Source organism: Carex rostrata, chromosome 23 (assembly GCF_964058835.1).
Source record: "Carex rostrata chromosome 23, lpCarRost1.2, whole genome shotgun sequence".
Classification (NCBI taxonomy): Eukaryota; Viridiplantae; Streptophyta; class Magnoliopsida; order Poales; family Cyperaceae; genus Carex; species Carex rostrata.
Window position 1 is genome coordinate 5,942,327 of NC_135940.1, and position 20,198 is coordinate 5,962,524.

Consider the following 20,198-nt stretch of genomic DNA (forward strand, 5'->3'; position numbering starts at 1 on the left):
ATGACCAAATCACAATTTTATCAATACAACAAGAAACATACATACCAATAAATTAATGAAAATTGAAACTTCAAACAAGCAAATGAAATAAATTTTAAAAAATAATAAAGAAATAAAAATTGCATCTATTACTTAAAAAATAAAACATAATAACATTGTTAATCAGTGCAATTTGGAACATTTAACTAGCAAAATATATACAAATTTAAGAAACCAATCAATATTGTATCCATTAATTAGAACATTTTAAAACGTAACAATAATTTTATCAATACAACAAGAAACATTAATATCAATAAATTAATGCAAATTGAAACTTCAAACAAGCAAATGAAATAAATTTAAAAATAATAAAAAAATAAAAGCTTAATTAAAAAAATATAATAATATTGTTAATCCATAGAGAATGAAACGATAAAGAAAACTACTACCAAACATTTAAATTCTTAAAATTGTACCTTCCAGATTTTTTTAAAGATGAGTAACATGAGAGGAGTGGGAGGGAGGGTAAGAAAGGAGAAAAGTGGAGTCCACAAGAGCATTTTGTTAAGATTTTTGAGAAGAGGGTATTTTGTTATATGTTTTGAAAAAGAAGAGCAAAAGTCAATAACAAAGATACTTACAGTTGTATTTATGATAACAAATTTAATTCTACATGAACGAATTTGTATCATAAATATATCATAAATACTTATAGTTGTATTTTGTTATATGTCTACATGAATGAATTTGTATCCTCTACATCAACTAAAAAGGGAATCTTTTGAGTTAATGCATCTCGATCATTCGATCTGTTTTAAGATTCGTATGGACTAGATATGCATTAATATTAAAGAGCTCCCTATATTATAGGTAGGAGCCATATTGATTCCACTTAAAATCAGACGGTTGAGATTTATTAACTCAAAAGATTCTCTTTTGAGTTAATGCAGAGGATACACGTTCCTACAGGGCCGGAACTAGAAAACTTTGACAAAGGGGGCTGGAAATTAAAATGTAAATGTAATGAGTGTGATTTGAACCCAAGACCTCACATTTACAAGATAAACAATAGACTACAAGTTAGAGGTGCTATCGGGTCGGGTCGGGTCCGGATACTATTACATTTGGAACCGTACCCTAAAAGTGTTCGGGTTCAAATTTCAATCCATACACTTATCTGTTTCAATTCGGGTCGGGTTCGGATCCAGGTACCTATCTACCCATAGATATTTTGGGTCCAGTCTTTCAATTTCGGGTAGATATAGACCCATAACTAATTTGTAGATTATCGAGTCTGGTTTGGATACGGGCCGGGCAGTTCCGGATCCGGAGCGGGTATATGTCACAAAAAAAATCAGGAGGATGGAGAAAAAATAACTTTTGAAAAAAAAATATTGAAGAAGAGATATAATAAGTGCCATATTATGCTGCCACATAGAGACACTACTCGAGTGCAACAAACACCTTCAATACGAGTGTTGTATTAGAGTTCTAAATGCTCTATTATCTGGCTATATAGAGTCACCACTAGAGTGCTCCAAACAACTTCAATTAAAATATTGTATTAGGGTTGTAAATTTCTTATTATCTTGCCAAATAGAGACACTACTATAGTGCTCCAAACACCTTCAATAAGAGTGTTGTATTAGGGTTGTAAATGCTCTATTATCTTGCTATATAGAGTCACAATTAGAGTGCTCCGAAGACCTTCAATTGGAGTGTTGTATTAGGGTTGTAAATGACCTATTATCTTGCCAAATAGAGACATTACTAGAGTGCTCCAAACACCTTCTATTAGAGTGTTGTATTAGGGTTGTAAATGTTCTATTATCGTGCTATATAAAGTCACTACTGGAGTGCTCCAAACACATTCAATTGGAGTGTTGTATTAGGGTTGTAAATGCTCTATTATCTTTCCATCTGGAGACAATAGTAGAGTGCTCCAAACACCTTCAATTGAAGTGTTGAATTAGGGTTGTAAATGCCATATTATCTTGATATATAGAGTCACTACTAGAGTGCTCCGAACACCTTCAATTGGAGTGTTGTATTAGGGTTGTAAATGCCCTATTATCTTGCCAAATAGAGACACTACTAGAATACTGCAAACACCTTCAATTGGATTATTGTATTTGGGATGTAAACGCCTTATTATCTTGCCATATGGACACACAACTAGAGTGCTCCAAATAACTTCAATTTGAGTGTTGTATTAGGGTGGTAAATGCCCTATTATCTTGCCATATAGAGACACTACTAGAGTGCAACAAACACCTTCAATAGGACTGTTGTATTAGGGTTCGAAATGCCTTATTATCTTGCTAAATAGAGTCACTTCTATAGTGCTTCGAACACCTTCAATTGGAGTGTTGTATTAGGGTTCTAAATGCCCTATATGTTGCTATATAGAGTCATTACTAGAGTGCTTTAAATGCCTTCAATTGGAATGTTGTATTAGGTTGTAAATGCTCCATTATTTTGCTATCTAGAGGCACTACTAGAGTGCTCCAAATACCTTTAATTGAAGTGTTGTATGAGGTTTATCAATGCCATATTATCTTGCCATATAGAAACACTACTAGAGTGCTCCAAACACATTCAATTTGAGTGCTGTATTAGGCTTGTAAATGCCTTATTACGTTGCCAAATAGACACACTACTAGATTGCTCTAAACACCTTCAATTGGTGTGTTGTATTAGGTTTGTAAATGTCCTATTATATTGCCATCTGGAGACACAACTAGATTGTTCCAAATACTGTCAATTGGAGTTTTGTATTACGGTTGTAAATGCCATATTATGTTGCCATATAGAGACACTATGATAGTGCTCCAAACACATTCAATTGGATTGTTGTACTAGGGTTGTAAATGCCATATTATCTTGCCATATAAACACACAACAAATGTGCTCCAAACACCTTCAATTGGAGTGCTGTACTAGGGTTGTAAATGCTATATTATCTTGCCATATAAACACACAACAAATGTGCTCCAAACACCTTCAATTGGAGTTTTATATTAGGGTTGTAAATGCCCTATTATCTTGCTATATAGAGTCACTGCTTTAGTGCTCAAACACCATCAATTGGAGTGTTGTATTAGGGTTGTAAATGCCCAATTATCTTGCCAAACACTACTAGAGTGCTCCAAACACCTTCAATTGAAGTGTTGTAATAGGGTTGTAAATGCCAATTATCTTGCCATCTAGATACAGAGTAAGAGTACTCCAAACACCTTCAATTGTGGGGTTCCATTAGGGATGTAAATGCCTTATTATCGTGCAATATAGAGTCCCTCCTTGAGTTCTCCAAACACCATCAATTAGAGTGTTGAATTAGGGTTGTAAATGATCTATTATCTTGCTATATAAAGACACTCCTAGAGTGCTCCAAACACCTTCAATTGGATTATTGTATTAGGTTTGTAAATGTCATATTATCTTGCCATATGAAACACTACTAGAGTGCTCCAAACAACTTCAATTGGAGTGTTGTATTAGGGTTGTAAATGACCTATTATCTTGCCATATGGACACACTACTAGAGTGCTCCAAACAACTTCATTTGAAGTGTTGTATTAGGGTTGCAAAGGCCCTATTATCTTGCTATATAAAGACACCGCAAGAGTGGTCCAAACACCTTCAATTGGAGTATTTTATTATGTTAGTAAATGTCCTATTATCTTGCCTTATGGACACACTATTAGAGTGCTCCAAACACCTTCAATTGGAGTGTTGTATTAGGGTTCTCTATTATCATGCCAAATAGAGACACTACTAGAGTGCTCCAAACACCTTCAATTGGATGTTGTATTAGGGTTGTAAACGCCCTATTAATTTGTCGTATGGACACACAACTAGAGTGCTCGAAACAACTTCAATTGGAGTGTTGTATTGGGGTTGTAAATGCTCTATTATCTTGCCAAATAGAGACACAACTAGAGTGCTTCAATCACCTTCAATTCGAGAGTTGTATTAGTGTTGTAAATGCTCTATTTCTTGCTATATAAAGTCACTACTAGAGTGTTCCAAACACTTTCAATTGGAGTACTGTATTAAGGTTGTAAGTGCCCAATTATGTTGCCATAGAGAGACACTACTGGAGTGCAACAAACACCTTCAATAGGAGTGTTGTATTAGGGTTCTAAATGCTCTATTATCTGGCTATATAGAGTCACCACTAGAGTGCTCCAAACAACTTCAATTAAAGTGTTGTATTAGGGTTGTAAATTCCCTATTATCTTGCCAAATAGAGACACCACTATAGTGCTCCAAACACCTTCAATAACAGTGTTGTATTAAGGTTGTGAATGCTCTACTATCTTGCTATATAGAGTCACAATTAGAATGCTCTGAATATTTTCAATTGGGGTGTTGTATTAGGGTTGTAAATGACCTATTATCTTGCCAAATAGTGACATTACTAGGAGGGCCCCAAACACCTTCAATTGGAGAGTTGTATTAGGGTTTTAAATGCCCTATTATCTTGCTATATAGAGTCACTACTAGAGTGATCCAAACACTTTGAATTTGAGTGTTGTATTAAGATTGTAAATGCTCCATTATCTTGCCATATAGAGACACTACTAGAGGGCAACAAACACCTTCAACAGGGGTGTTGTATTAGGGTTCTAAATGTTATATTATCTTGCTATATAGAGTAACTACTAGAGTGCTTCGAACACCTTCAATTGGAGTGTTCTATTAGGGTTGTAAATGCCATATTATCTTGCCAAATAGAGACACTACTAGAGTACTCCAAACACCTTCGATTGGATTGTTGTATTTGGGTTGTAAGCGCCCTATTATCTAGCCATATAGACACACAACTAGAGTACTTCAAACACTTTCAATTGGAGTGTTGTATTAGGGTTGTAAATGCCCTATTAAGTGGCTATATATAGTCAATACTAGAGTGCTCCAAGCACCTTCAATTGAAGTGTTTTATTAGGATTGTAAATGCCCAATTATCTTGCAATATAGAGACACTACTAGAGGGCAACAAACACCTTCAACAGGAGTGTTATATTAGGGTTGGAAATGCCCTATTATCTTGCCAAAAAGAAACACTACTAGATTGCTCCATATATCTTCAATTGGAGTGTTGTATTAGGATTGTAAATGCCCCATTAACTTGCCATATAGAGACACTACTAGAGTGCTCCAAGCAACTTCAATTGGAGTGTTATATTAGGGTTGGAAATGCCATATTATCTAGCCAAATAGAGACACTACTAGAGTGCTCCATACACCTTCAATTGGAGTGTTGTATTACGGTTGTAAATTCTCTATTATCTTGCCAAATATAGACACAACTATAGTGCTCCAAACACCTTCAATTGGTGTGTTGTATTAGCGTTATAATTGTTCTATTATCTTGCCAAATAGGGATACAACTAGAGTGCTCCAAACACCTTCAATTGGAGAGTTGTATTAGAGTTGTAAATGCCCTATTATCTTGCTATATAGAAACACTACTAGAGTGCAACAAACACCTTCAATAGGAGTGTTGTATTAGTGTTGTAAATGACCTATTAACTTGCTATATAGAGTCATTTCTATAGTGCTCTGAACACCTTCAATTGGAGTGTTGTATTACGGCTGTAAATGTCCTATTATCTTGCTAAATGGAGACACTACTAGAGTGCTCCAAACATCTTCTATTGGAGTGTTGTATTAGGGATATAAATGGCATATTATCTTGCTATATAGAGTCACAACTAGAGTGCTCCAAACACCTTCAATTGGAGTGTTGTATTAGGGTTGTAAAGGCCTTATTATCTTGCGATATAAAGACACCGCTGGAGTGCTCCAAACACTTTCAATTGGAGTGTTGGATTAGGGTTGTAAATCCCCTATTATGTAGCTATATATAGTCACTACTAGAGTGCTCCAAACACCTTCAATTGGAGTGTTGTATACCTTCAATTGGGGAGTTGTATTAGGGTTGTAAATGCCCTATTATCTTGCCAAATAGAGGCACTACTAGAGTGCTCCATACAAGTTCAATTGAAGTGTTGTAGTAGGGATATAAATGCCTTATTATCTTGCGATATAAAGACACCGCTCGAGTGCTCCAAACACATTCAATTGGAGTGTCGTATTAGGGTTCTAAATGCCCTATTATGTGGCTATATATAGACACAACTAGAGTGCTCCAAACACATTCAATTGGGGTGTTGTATTACGGTTGTAAATGCTGTATTATCTTTCTATCTGGAGACACTACTAGAAGGCCACAAACACCTTCAATTCGAGTGTTGTATTAGGGTTGTAAATGCCCTATTATCTTGCTATATAGAGTCACTACTAGAGTGATCCAAACACTTTCAATATGAGTGATGTATAAGGATTGTAAATGCCCCATTATCTTGCCATATATAGACACTACTAGAGGGCAACAAACACCTTCAATAGGAGTGTTGTATTAGGGTTATAAATGTTATATTATCTTGCTATATAGAGTCACTACTAGAGTGCTCCGAACACATTCAATTGGAATGTTGTATTAGAGTTGGAAATGCCCTATTATCTTGCCAAATAGAGACACTACTAGAGTACTCCAAACACCTTCAATTGGAGTGTTGTATTAGGGTTATAAAGGCCTTATTATCTTGCGATATAAAGACACCGCTGGAGTGCTCCAAATACTTTCAATTGGAGTGTTGTATTAGGGTTGTAAATGTCCTATTATGTGGCTATATATAGTCACCACTAGAGTGCTCCAAACACCTCCAATTGGAGTGTTGTATTAGGGTTGTAAGTGCCCTATTATCTTGCCAAATAGAGACACTACTAGAGTGCTCCATACACCTTCAATTGGAGTGTTGTATTACGGTTGTAAATGCTCTACTATCTTGCCAAACTAGAGTGCTCCATACACCTTCAATTGGAGTGTTGTATTACGGTTGTAAATGCTCTATTATCTTGCCAAATATACACAAAACAAGAGTGCTCCAAAACACCTTAAATTGGAGTGTTGTATTAGGGTAATAATTGCTGTATTATCTTGCCAAATAGAGACCCAACTAGAGTGCTCCAAGCACCTTCAATTGGAGAGTTGTATTAGGGTTGTAAATGCCCTATTATCTTGCCAAATAGAGACACTACTAGAGTGCTCCATACAACTTCAATTGGAGTGTTGTATTAGGGTTGTAAATGCCCTATTATGTGGTTATATATAGTGACTACAAGAGTGCTCCAAACACCTTCAATTGGAGTGTTGTATTAGGGTAATAATTGTGCTATTATCGTGCCAAATAAAGACCCAACTAGATTGCTCCAAACACCTTCAATTGGAGAGTTGTATTGGGGTTGTAAATGCCCTATTATCTTGCCAAATAGAGACACTACTAGAGTGCTCCATACAACTTCAATTGGAGGGTTGTATTAGGGTTGTAAATGCCATATTATGTGGCTATATATAGTCACTACTAGAGTGCTCCAAACACCTTCAATTGGAGTGTTGTATTAGGGTTATAATTGCTCTATTATCGTGCCAAATAGAGACAGAACTGGAGTGCTCCAAACACTTTCAATTGGACTGTTATATTAGGGTTGCAAATGCCCTATTATCTTGCCAAATAGAGACACTACTAGAGTGCTCCATACAACTTCAATTGGAGTGTTGTATTAGGGTTGTAAAGGTCTTATTATCTTGCGATATAAAGACACCGCTGGAGTGCTCCAAACACTTTCTATTGCAGTGTTGTATTAGTGTTGTAAATGCCCTGTTATGTGGCTATATATAGTCACTACTAGAGTGCTCCAAACACCTTCAATTGGAGTGTTGTATTGGGGTTGTAAATGCCCTATTATCTTGCTAAATAGAGACACTGCTTGAGTGGTCCAAGCAACTTCAATTGGAGTGTTATATTAGGCATAAATGCCCTATAATCTTGCAAATAGAGACACTACTAAAGTGCTCCAAGCAACTTCAATTGGAGTGTTATATTAGAGTTGTAAATGCCCTATTATCTTACCAAATAGAGACACTACTAGAGTGCTTCATACATCTTCAATTGGAGTGTTGTATTACGGTTGCAAATGCTCTATTCTCTTGCCAAATATAGACACAACTATAGTGCTCCAAACACCTTCAATTGGAGTGTTGTATTAGGGTTATAATTGCTATATTATCTTGCAAAATAGAGACACTACTAGAGTGCTCCAAGCAACTTCAATTGGAGTGTTGTATTAGGGTTGTAAATGCCCTATTATAGGGCTATATATAGTCTCTACTAGAGTGCTCCAACCAACTTCAATTGGAGTGTTATATTAGGGTTGTAAATGCCCTATTATCTTGCCAAATAGAGACACTACTAGAGTAATCCAAGCAACTTCAATTGGAGTGTTGTACAAGGCTTGTAAATGTCCCACTAACTTGCCAAATAGAGACACTACTAGAGTACTCCAAACACCTTCAATTGGATTATTGTATTAGGGTTATAATTGCTATAATATCTTGCCAAATAGAGACACAACAAGAGCGCTCCAAACATCTTCAATTAGAGAGTTGTATTACGGTTTTAAATGCCCTATTATCTTGCCAAATAGAGACACTACAGGGGTGCTCCATACAACTTCAATTCGAGTGTTGTATTAGGGTTGTAAATGCCGTATTATGTGGCTACATATAGTCACTACTAGAGTGCTCCAAACACCTTCAATTGGAATGTTGTATTGTGGTTCTAAATGCCCTCTTATCTTGCTAAATAGAGACACTATTAGAGTGCTCCAAGCAACTTCAATTGGAGTGTTATATTAGTTTTGTAAATGCCCTATTCTCTGGCCAAATAGGGACACTTCTAGAGTGCTTCATACACCTTAAATTGGAGTGTTGTATTACGGTTGTAAATTCTCTATTATCTAGCAAAATATATACACAACTAGAGTGCTCCAAACACCTTCAATTGGAGTGTTGTATTAAGGTAGTAATTGCTGTATTATCTTGCCAAATAGAGACCCAACTAGAGTGCTCCAAACACCTTCAATTGGAGAGTTTTATTAGGGTTGTAAATGCCCAATTACCTTGCCAAATAGAGACACTACTACGGTTCTCCAAATAACTTCAATTGGAATGTTGTATTAGGGTTGTAAAGGCCTTATTATGTTGCGATATAAAGACACCGCTGGGTTGCTCCAAACACTTTCAATTGGAGTGTTGTATTAGGGTTGTAAATGCCCTATTATAGGGCTATATATAGGCTCTACTAGAGTGCTCCAAGCAACTTCAATTGGAGTGTTATATTAGGGTTGTAAGTAAATGCCCTATTATCTTGCCAAATAGAGACACTACTAGAGTAATCCAAGCAACTTCAATTGGAGTGTTGTACTAGGCTTGTAAATGTCCCACTATCTTGCCAAATAGAGACACTACTAGAGTGCTCCAAAGACCTTCAATTGGATTGTTGTATTAGGGTTATAATTGCTATAATATCTTGCCAAATAGAGACACAACAAGAGTGCTCCAAACACCTTTAATTAGAGAGTTGTATTACGGTTTTAAATGCCCTACTATCTTGCCAAATAGAGACACTACTAGATTGCTCCATACAACTTTAATTGGAGTGTTGTATTAGGGTTGTAAATGCCTTATTATCTAGCGATATAAAGACACCGCTGGGGGTGCTCCAAACACGTTCAATTGGAGTGTTGTATTAGGGTTGTAAATGCCGTATTATGTGGCTACATATAGTCACTACTAGAGTGCTCCAAACACCTTCAATTGGAGTGTTGTATTGGGGTTGTAAATGCCCTCTTATCTTGCTAAATAGAGACACTATTAGAGTGCTCCAAGCAACTTCAATTGGAGTGTTATATTAGGGTTGTAAATGCCCTATTCTCTGGCCAAATAGGGACACTTCTAGAGTGCTTCATACACCTTAAATTGGACACCTTCAATTGGAGAGTTGTATTAGGGTTGAAAATGCCCAATTACCTGGCCAAATAGAGACAGTACTACGGTGCTCCAAACAACTTCAATTGGAGTGTTGTATTAGGGTTGTAAAGGCCTTATTATCTTGCGATATAAACACACCGCTGGGTTGCTCCAAACACTTTCAATTGGAGTGTTGTATTAGGGTTGTAAATGCCCTATTATAGGGCTATATATAGTCTCTACTAGAGTGCTCCAAGCAACTTCAATTGGAGTGTTATATTAGGGTTGTAAATGCCCTATTATCTTGCCAAATAGAGACACTACTAGAGTAATCCAAGCAACTTCAATTGGAGTGTTGTACTAGGGTTGTAAATGTCCCACTATCTTGCCAAATAGAGACACTACTAGTGTGCTCCATACGCCTTCAATTGGAGTGTTGTATTACGGTTGTAAATGCTCTATTATCTTGCCTAATATAGACACAACTATAGTGCTCAAAATACCTTCAATTGGAGTGGTTTATTACGGTTGTAAATGCTCTATTATCTTGCCAAATATAGACACAACTATAGTGCTCCAAGCACCTTCAATTGGAGTATTGTATTGGGGTTATATTTGCTATATTATCTTGCCAAATAGAAACACAAGTAGAGTGCTCCAAACACCTTCAATTGGAGAGTTGTATTAGGGTTGTAAATCCCCTATTATCTTGCCAAATAGAGACACTACTAGAGTGCTCCAAACAACTTCAATTAGAGTGTTGTGTTAGGGTCATAAATGCCTTATTATCTTGCGACATAAAGACACCGCTCGAGTGGTCCAAACACCTTCAATTCGAGTGTCGTATTAGGGTTGTAAATGCCCTATTATCTTGCGATATAAAGACACCGCTGGAGTGCTCCAAACACTTTCAATTGCAATGTTGTATTAGGGTTGTAAATGCCCAATTATGTCACAATATATAATCAGTACTATAGTGCTCCAAACACCTTCAATTGGAGTGTTGTATTAGGGTTGTAAATGCCCTATTATCTTGCTAAATAGAGACACTATTAGAGTGCTCCAAGGAACTTCAATTGGAGTGTTGTATTAGGGTTGTAAATGCCTTATTATCTTGCGACATACAGACACCGCTCGAGTGCTCCAAACACCTTCAATTGGAGTGTCGTATTAGGGTTGTAAATGCCCTATTATCTTGCGATATAAAGACACCGCTGGAATGCTCCAAACACTTTCAATTGCAATGTTGTATTAGGGTTGTAAATGCCCAATTATGTCGCAATATATAGTCAGTACTAGAGTGCTCCAAACACCTTCAATTGGAGTGTTGTATTAGGGTTGTAAATGCCCTATTATCTTGCTAAATAGAGACACTACTAGAGTGCTCCAAGGAACTTCAATTGGAGTGTTGTATTAGGGTTGTAAATGCATTATTATCTTTCGACATCAAGACACCGCTCGAGTGCTCCAAACACCTTCAATTGGAGTGTCGTATTGCGGTTGTAAATGCCCTATTATCTTGCGATATAAAGACACCGCTGGAGTGCTCCAAACACTTTCAATTGCAATGTTGTATTAGGGTTGTAAATGCCCAATTATGTCACAATATATACTCAGTACTAGAGTGCTCCAAACACCTTCAATTGGAGTGTTGTATTAGGGTTGTAAATGCCCTATTATCTTGATAAATAGAGACACTACTACAGTGCTCCAAGGAACTTCAATTAGAGTGTTGTATTAGGGTTGTAAATGCCTTATTATCTTGCGACATAAAGACACTGCTCGAGTGCTCCAAACACCTTCAATTGGAGTTTCGTATTAGGGTTGTAAATGCCCTATTATCTTGAGATATAAATACACCGCTGGAGTGCTCCAAACACTTTCAATTGCAATGTTGTATTAGGGTTGTAAATGCCCAATTATGTCGCAATATATAGTCAGTACTAGAGTGCTCAAAACACCTTCAATTGGAGTGTTGTATTAGGGTTTAAATGCCCTATTATCTTGCTAAATAGAGACACTACTAGAGTGCTCCTTACACCTTCAATTGGAGTGTTGTATTGCGGTTGTAAATGCTCTATTATCTTGCCAAATATAGACACAACTATAGTGCTCCAAAGACCTTCAACTGGATTTATTAGGGTTATAATTGCTATATTATCTTGCCAAATAGAGACACTACTAGAGTGCTCCAAACACTTTCAATTGAAGTGTTGTATTAGGGTTCTAAATTCCAATTACATTGTTATATAGAGCCACTACTAGAGTTGTCCAAACACCTTAAATTGGAGTGTTGTATTAGGGTTGTAAATGCCCTATCATCTTGCCATATAGAGACACTACTAGTGGGCAACAAACACCTTCAATAGGAGTATTGTATTAGGGTTCTAAATGTTATATTATCTTGCTATATAGAATCACTACTAGAGTGCTCCGAACACCTTCAGTTCGAGTGTAGTATTAGGGTTGTAAATGCCCTATTATCTTGCGATATAAAGACACCGCTGGAGTGCTCCAAACACTTTCAATTGCAATGTTGTATTAGGGTTGTAAATGCCCAATTATGTCACAATATATAGTCAGTACTAGAGTGCTCCAAACACCTTCAATTGGAGTGTTGTATTAGAGTTGTAAATGCCCTATTATCTTGCTAAATAGAGACACTATTAGAGTGCTCCAAGGAACTTCAATTGGAGTGTTGTATTAGGGTTGTAAATGCCTTATTATCTTGCGACATACAGACACCGCTCGATTGCTCCAAACACCTTCAATTGGAGTGTCGTATTAGGGTTGTAAATGCCCTATTATCTTGCGATATAAAGACACCGCTGGAGTGCTCCAAACACTTTCAATTGCAATGTTGTATTAGGGTTGTAAATGCCCAATTATGTCGCAATATATAGTCAGTACTAGAGTGCTCCAAACACCTTCAATTGGAGTGTTGTATTAGGGTTGTAAATGCCCTCTTATCTTGCTAAATAGAGACACTACTAGAGTGCTCCAAGGAACTTCAATTGGAGTGTTGTATTAGGGTTGTAAATGCATTATTATCTTTCGACATAAAGACACCGCTCGAGTGCTCCAAACACCTTCAATTGGAGTGTCGTATTGCGGTTGTAAATGCCCTATTATCTTGCGATATAAAGACACCGCTGGAGTGCTCCAAACACTTTCAATTGCAATGTTGTATTAGGGTTTTAAATGCCCAATTATGTCACAATATATACTCAGTACTAGAGTGCTCCAAACACCTTCAATTGGAGTGTTGTATTAGGGTTGTAAATGCCCTATTATCTTGCTAAATAGAGACACTACTACAGTGCTCCAAGGAACTTCAATTAGAGTGTTGTATTAGGGTTGTAAATGCCTTATTATCTTGCGACATACAGACACCGCTCGAGTGCTCCAAACACCTTCAATTGGAGTGTCGTATTAGGGTTGTAAATGCCCTATTATCTTGAGATATAAATACACCGCTGGAGTGCTGCAAACACTTTCAATTGCAATGTTGTATTAGGGTTGTAAATGCCCAATTATGTCGCAATATATAGTCAGTACTAGAGTGCTCAAAACACCTTCAATTGGAGTGTTGTATTAGGGTTGTAAATGCCCTATTATCTTGCTAAATAGAGACACTACTAGAGTGCTCCTTACACCTTCAATTGGAGTGTTGTATTGCGGTTGTAAATGCTCTATTATCTTGCCAAATATAGACACAACTATAGTGCTCCAAAGACCTTCAACTGGATTTATTAGGGTTATAATTGCTATATTATCTTGCCAAATAGAGACACTACTAGAGTGCTCCGAACACTTTCAATTGAAGTGTTGTATTAGGGTTCTAAATTCCAATTATATTGTTATATAGAGCCACTACTAGAGTTGTCCAAACACCTTAATTTGGAGTGTTGTATTAGGGTTGTAAATGCCCTATCATCTTGCCATATAGAGACACTACTAGTGGGCAACAAACACCTTCAATAGGAGTATTGTATTAGGGTTCTAAATGTTATATTATCTTGCTATATAGAATCACTACTAGAGTGCTCCGAACACCTTCAGTTCGAGTGTAGTATTAGGGTTGTAAATGCCCTATTATCTTGCGATATAAAGACACCGCTGGAGTGCTCCAAACACTTTCAATTGCAATGTTGTATTAGGGTTGTAAATGCCCTATGATCTTGCCATATGTACACACAACTATAGTGCTGCAAACAACTTCAATTGGAGTGTTGTATTAGGGTTGTAAATGTCTTATTATCTTGCTATATAAAAACACCGCTAGAGTGCTCCAAATACCTTCAATTGGACTATTGTATTAGGTTAGTAAAAGTCCTATTATCTTACCATATGGACACACTACTAGAGTGCTCCAAACAACTCCAATTGGAGTTGTAAATTCTCTATTACTACTATTGTACTCCAAACACTTTCAATTGAAGTGTTGTATTAGGGTTCTAAATGCCCTATTATGTTGCTATATAGAGTCAATACTAGAGTGCTTCAAACACCTTCAATTGGAGTGTTGTATTGGGGTTGTAAATGACCTAATATCTTGACATATGGACACACTAATAGATTGCTCCAAACAACTTAATTTGAAGTGTTGTATTAGGGTTGTAAAAGCCCTGTTATCTTTCTATATAAAGATACCGCTAGTGTGGTCCAAACACCTTCAATTGGAGTGTTGTATTAGGGTTGTAAATGCTCTATTATCTTGCCATCTGGAGACACTACTCTTGTTCTCCAAACACTTTCAATTGAAGTGTTTTATTAGGGTTATAATTGCCAATTATATTGCTATATAGAGTCAGTACTAGAGTTCTCCAAACACCTTCAATTGGAGTGTATTAGGGTTGTAAATGCCCTATTATCTTGCCAAATATAGATGCTACTAGACTGCTCCAAAAAACTTCAATTGGAGTGTTGAATTAGGGTTGTAAATGCGTTATAATCTTGCTATATAAAGACACCGCTAGAGTGCTCAAAACACATTCAATTGGACACACAACTATAGACTATAGTGCTCCAAACACTTTCAATTGGACTGTTGTATTAGGGTTGTAAATGCCCTATTATCTTGCCAAATAGGGACACTACTGGAGTGCTCCATACAACTTCAATTGGAGTGTTGTATTAGGGTCGTAAATGCCTTATTATCTTTTGATATAAAGACATCGCTCGAGTGCTCCAAACACTTTCAATTGCAGTGTTGTATTAGGGTTGTAAATGCCCTATTATGTGGCTATATATAGTCACTACTAGAGTGGTCCAAACACCTTCAATTGGAGTGTTGTATTAGGGTTGTAAATGTCGTATTATCTTGCCAAATAGAGACACTACTAGAGTGCTCCAAACACTTTCAATTGAATTGTTGTATTAAAGTTGTAAACGACATATTATCTTGCTATATGGACACACAACTATAGTGCTCCAAAAAACTTCAATTGGAGTGTTGAATTAGGGTTGTAAATGCGTTATAATCTTGCTATATAAAGACACCGCTAGAGTCCTCAAAACACCTTTAATTGGACTATTTTATTTGGTTTGTAAAAGTCCTATTATCTTGCCATATGGACACACTACTAGAGTGCTCCAAACAACTTCAATTGGAGTGTTGTATTAGGGTTGTAAATGCTCTATTATCTTGCCATCTGGAGACACTACTCTTGTTCTCCAAACACTTTCAATTGAAGTGTTTTATTAGGGTTCTAATTGCCAATTATATTGCTATATAGAGTCAGTACTAGGGTTCTCCAAACACCTTCAATTGGAGTGTATTAGGGTTGTAAATGCCCTATTATCTTGCCAAATATAGATGCTACTAGACTGCTCCAAAAAACTTCAATTGGAGTGTTGAATTAGGGTTGTAAATGCGTTATAATCTTGCTATATAAAGACACCGCTAGAGTGCTCAAAACACATTCAATTGGACTATTTTATTAGGTTTGTAAACACCCTATTATCTTGCCATGTGGACACACAACTATAGTGCTCCAAACACTTTCAATTGGACTGTTGTATTAGGGTTGTAAATGCCCTATTATCTTGCCAAATAGGGACACTACTGGAGTCCTCCATACAACTTCAATTGGAGTGTTGTATTAGGGTCGTAAATGCCTTATTATCTTGCGATATAAAGACACCGCTCGAGTACTCCAAACACCCTCAATTGGAGTATCGTATTAGAGTTGTAAATACCCTATTATGTGAATATATATAGTCACTACTAGAGGGCTCCAAACACATTCAATTGGAGTGTTGTATTAGGGTTGTAAATGACCTATTATCTTGCCAAATAGAGACACTACTAGAGTGCTCCATGCAACTTCAATTGGAGTGTTGTATTAGGGTTGTAAATGCCCTCTTATCTTGCCAAAGAGAGACACTACTAGAGTGCTCCAAGCAACTTCAATTGGAGTGTTGTATTACGGTTGTAAATGCTCTATTATCTTGCCAAATATAGACACAACAAGAGTAATATAGACACAACAAGAGTGCTCCAAACACCTTAAATTGGAGTGTTGTATTAGGGTAATAATTGCTGTATTATCTTACTAAATAGAGACCCAACTAGAGTGCTCCAAACACCTTCAATTGGAGAGTTGTATTAGGGTTGTAAATGCCCTACTATCTTGCCAAATAGAGACACTACTAGATTGCTCCATACAACTTTAATTGGAGTGTTGTATTAGGGTTGTAAATGCCCTATTATTTGGCTATATATAGTCACTACTAGAGTGCTCCAAACACCTTAAATTGGAGAGTTGTATTAGGGTAATAATTGCTCTATTATCGTGCCAAATAGAGACCCAGCTAGATTGCTCCAAACACCTTCAATTGGAGAGTTGTATTAGGGTTGTAAATGCCATATTATCTTGCCAAATAGAGACACTACTAGAGTGCTCCAAACACCTTCAATTGAAATGCTGTATTAGGGTTGTAAACGCCCTATGATCTTGCCATATGTACACACAACTATAGTGCTGCAAACAACTTCAATTGGAGTGTTGTATTAGGGTTGTAAATGTCTTATTATCTTGCTATATAAAGACACCGCTAGAGTGCTCCAAATACCTTCAATTGGACTATTGTATTAGGTTAGTAAAAGTCCTATTATCTTACCATATGGACACACTACTAGAGTGCTCCAAACAACTCCAATTGGAGTTGTAAATTCTCTATTACTACTATTGTACTCCAAACACTTTCAATTGAAGTGTTGTATTAGGGTTCTAAATGCCCTATTATGTTGCTATATAGAGTCAATACTAGAGTGCTTCAAACACCTTCAATTGGAGTGTTGTATTGGGGTTGTAAATGACCTAATATCTTGACATATGGACACACTAATAGATTGCTCCAAACAACTTAATTTGAAGTGTTGTATTAGGGTTGTAAAAGCCCTGTTATCTTTCTATATAAAGATACCGCTAGAGTGGTCCAAACACCTTCAATTGGAGTGTTGTATTAGGGTTGTAAATGCTCTATTATCTTGCCATCTGGAGACACTACTCTTGTTCTCCAAACACTTTCAATTGAAGTGTTTTATTAGGGTTATAATTGCCAATTATATTGCTATATAGAGTCAGTACTAGAGTTCTCCAAACACCTTCAATTGGAGTGTATTAGGGTTGTAAATGCCCTATTATCTTGCCAAATATAGATGCTACTAGACTGCTCCAAAAAACTTCAATTGGAGTGTTGAATTAGGGTTGTAAATGCGTTATAATCTTGCTATATAAAGACACCGCTAGAGTGCTCAAAACACATTCAATTGGACACACAACTGTAGACTATAGTGCTCCAAACACTTTCAATTGGACTGTTGTATTAGGGTTGTAAATGCCCTATTATCTTGCCAAATAGGGACACTACTGGAGTGCTCCATACAACTTCAATTGGAGTGTTGTATTAGGGTCGTAAATGCCTTATTATCTTTTGATATAAAGACATCGCTCGAGTGCTCCAAACACTTTCAATTGCAGTGTTGTATTAGGGTTGTAAATGCCCTATTATGTGGCTATATATAGTCACTACTAGAGTGGTCCAAACACCTTCAATTGGAGTGTTGTATTAGGGTTGTAAATGCCGTATTATCTTGCCAAATAGAGACACTACTAGAGTGCTCCAAACACTTTCAATTGAATTGTTGTATTAAAGTTGTAAACGACATATTATCTTGCTATATGGACACACAACTATAGTGCTCCAAAAAACTTCAATTGGAGTGTTGAATTAGGGTTGTAAATGCGTTATAATCTTGCTATATAAAGACACCGCTAGAGTCCTCAAAACACCTTTAATTGGACTATTTTATTTGGTTTGTAAAAGTCCTATTATCTTGCCATATGGACACACTACTAGAGTGCTCCAAACAACTTCAATTGGAGTGTTGTATTAGGGTTCTAAATGCCCTATTATGTTGCTATATAGAGTCACTACTAGAGTGCTTCAAACACCTTCAATTGGAGTGTTGTATTGGGGTTGTAAATGACCTAATATCTTGACATATGGACACACTAATAGATTGCTCCAAACAACTTAATTTGAAGTGTTGTATTAGGGTTGTAAAAGCCCTATTGTCTTTCTATATAAAGATACGGCTAGAGTGGTCCAAAAAACTTCAATTGGAGTGTTGAATTAGGGTTGTAAATGCGTTATAATCTTGCTATATAAAGACACCGCTAGAGTGCTCAAAACACATTCAATTGGACTATTTTATTAGGTTTGTAAACACCCTATTATCTTGCCATGTGGACACACAACTATAGTGCTCCAAACACTTTCAATTGGACTGTTGTATTAGGGTTGTAAATGCCCTATTATCTTGCCAAATAGGGACACTACTACAGTGCTCCGAAGACCTTCAATTGGAGTTATTAGGGTTATAATTGCTATATTATCTTGCCAAATAGAGACACTACTAGAGTGCTCCAAGCAACTTCAATTGGAGTGCTATATTAGGGTTGTAATTGCGATATTATCTTGCCAAATAGAGACACAACTAGAATGCTCCAAACACCTTCAACTGGAGAGTTGTATTAGGCTTGTAAATGCCCTATTATCTTGCCAAATAGAGACACTACTAGAGTGCTCCATACAACTTCAATTGGAGTGTTGTATTAGGGTTGTAAAGGCCTTATTATCTTGAGATATAAAGACGCCGCTGGAGTGCTCGAAACACTTTCAATTGGAGTGTTGTATTAGGGTTGTTAATGCCCTGTTATCTTGCTAAATAGAGACACTACTAGAGTGTTCCAAACAACTTCAATTGGAGTGTTATATTAGGTTTGTAAATGCCCTATTATCTTGCCAAATAGAGACACTACTAGAGTGCTCCATACACCTTCAATTGGAGTGTTGTATTGGGGTTTTAAATGCCCTATTATCTTGCTAAATGGAGACACTACTTGAGTGCTCCAAGCACGTTCTATTGGAGTGTTGCATTAGGGTTATAATTGCGATATTATCTTGCCAAATAGGGTCACAACTAGAGTGCTCCAAACGCCTTCAATTGAAGAGTTGTATTTGGGTTGTAAATGCCATTTTATCTTGCCAAATAGAGACACTACTAGGGTGCTGCATACAACTTCAATTGGAGTGTTGTATTAGGGTTGTAAAGGGCTTATTATCTTGCGATATAAAGATACCGCTGGAGTGCTCCAAAAACTTTCAATTGGAGTGTTGTATTAGGGTTGTTAATGCCTTGTTATTTTGCTAAATAGAGACACTACTAGAGTGTTATATTAGGTTTGTGAATGCCCTATTATCTTGCCAAATAGAGACACTACTAGAGTGCTCCATACACCTTAAATTGGAGTGTTGTATAACGGTTGTAAATGCTCTATTATCTTGCCAAACATAGACACAACTATAGTGCTCCAAACTCCTTCAATTGGAGTGTCGTATTAGGGTTATAATTGCTATATTATCTTGCCAAATAGAGACACAACTAGTGCTCCAAAGACCTTTAATTGGAGATTTGTATTACGGTTGTAAATGCCCTATTATCTTGCCAAATAGAGACACTACTACAATGCTCCAAACAACTTCAATTGGAGTGTTGTGTTAGGGTACTAAATGCCCTCTTATCTTGCCAAATAGAGACTATTAGAGTGCTCCATAACCATTCAATTGGAGTGTTGTATTACGATAGTAAATGCTCTATAATCTTGCCAAATATAGACACAATAGGGGTGCTCCAAACACCTTAAATTGGAGTGTTGTATTAGGGTAATAATTGCTGTATTATCTTTCCAAATAGAGACCCAACTAGGGTGCTCCATACACCTTCAATTGGAGTGTTTTATTGCGTTTGTAAATGCTCTATTAT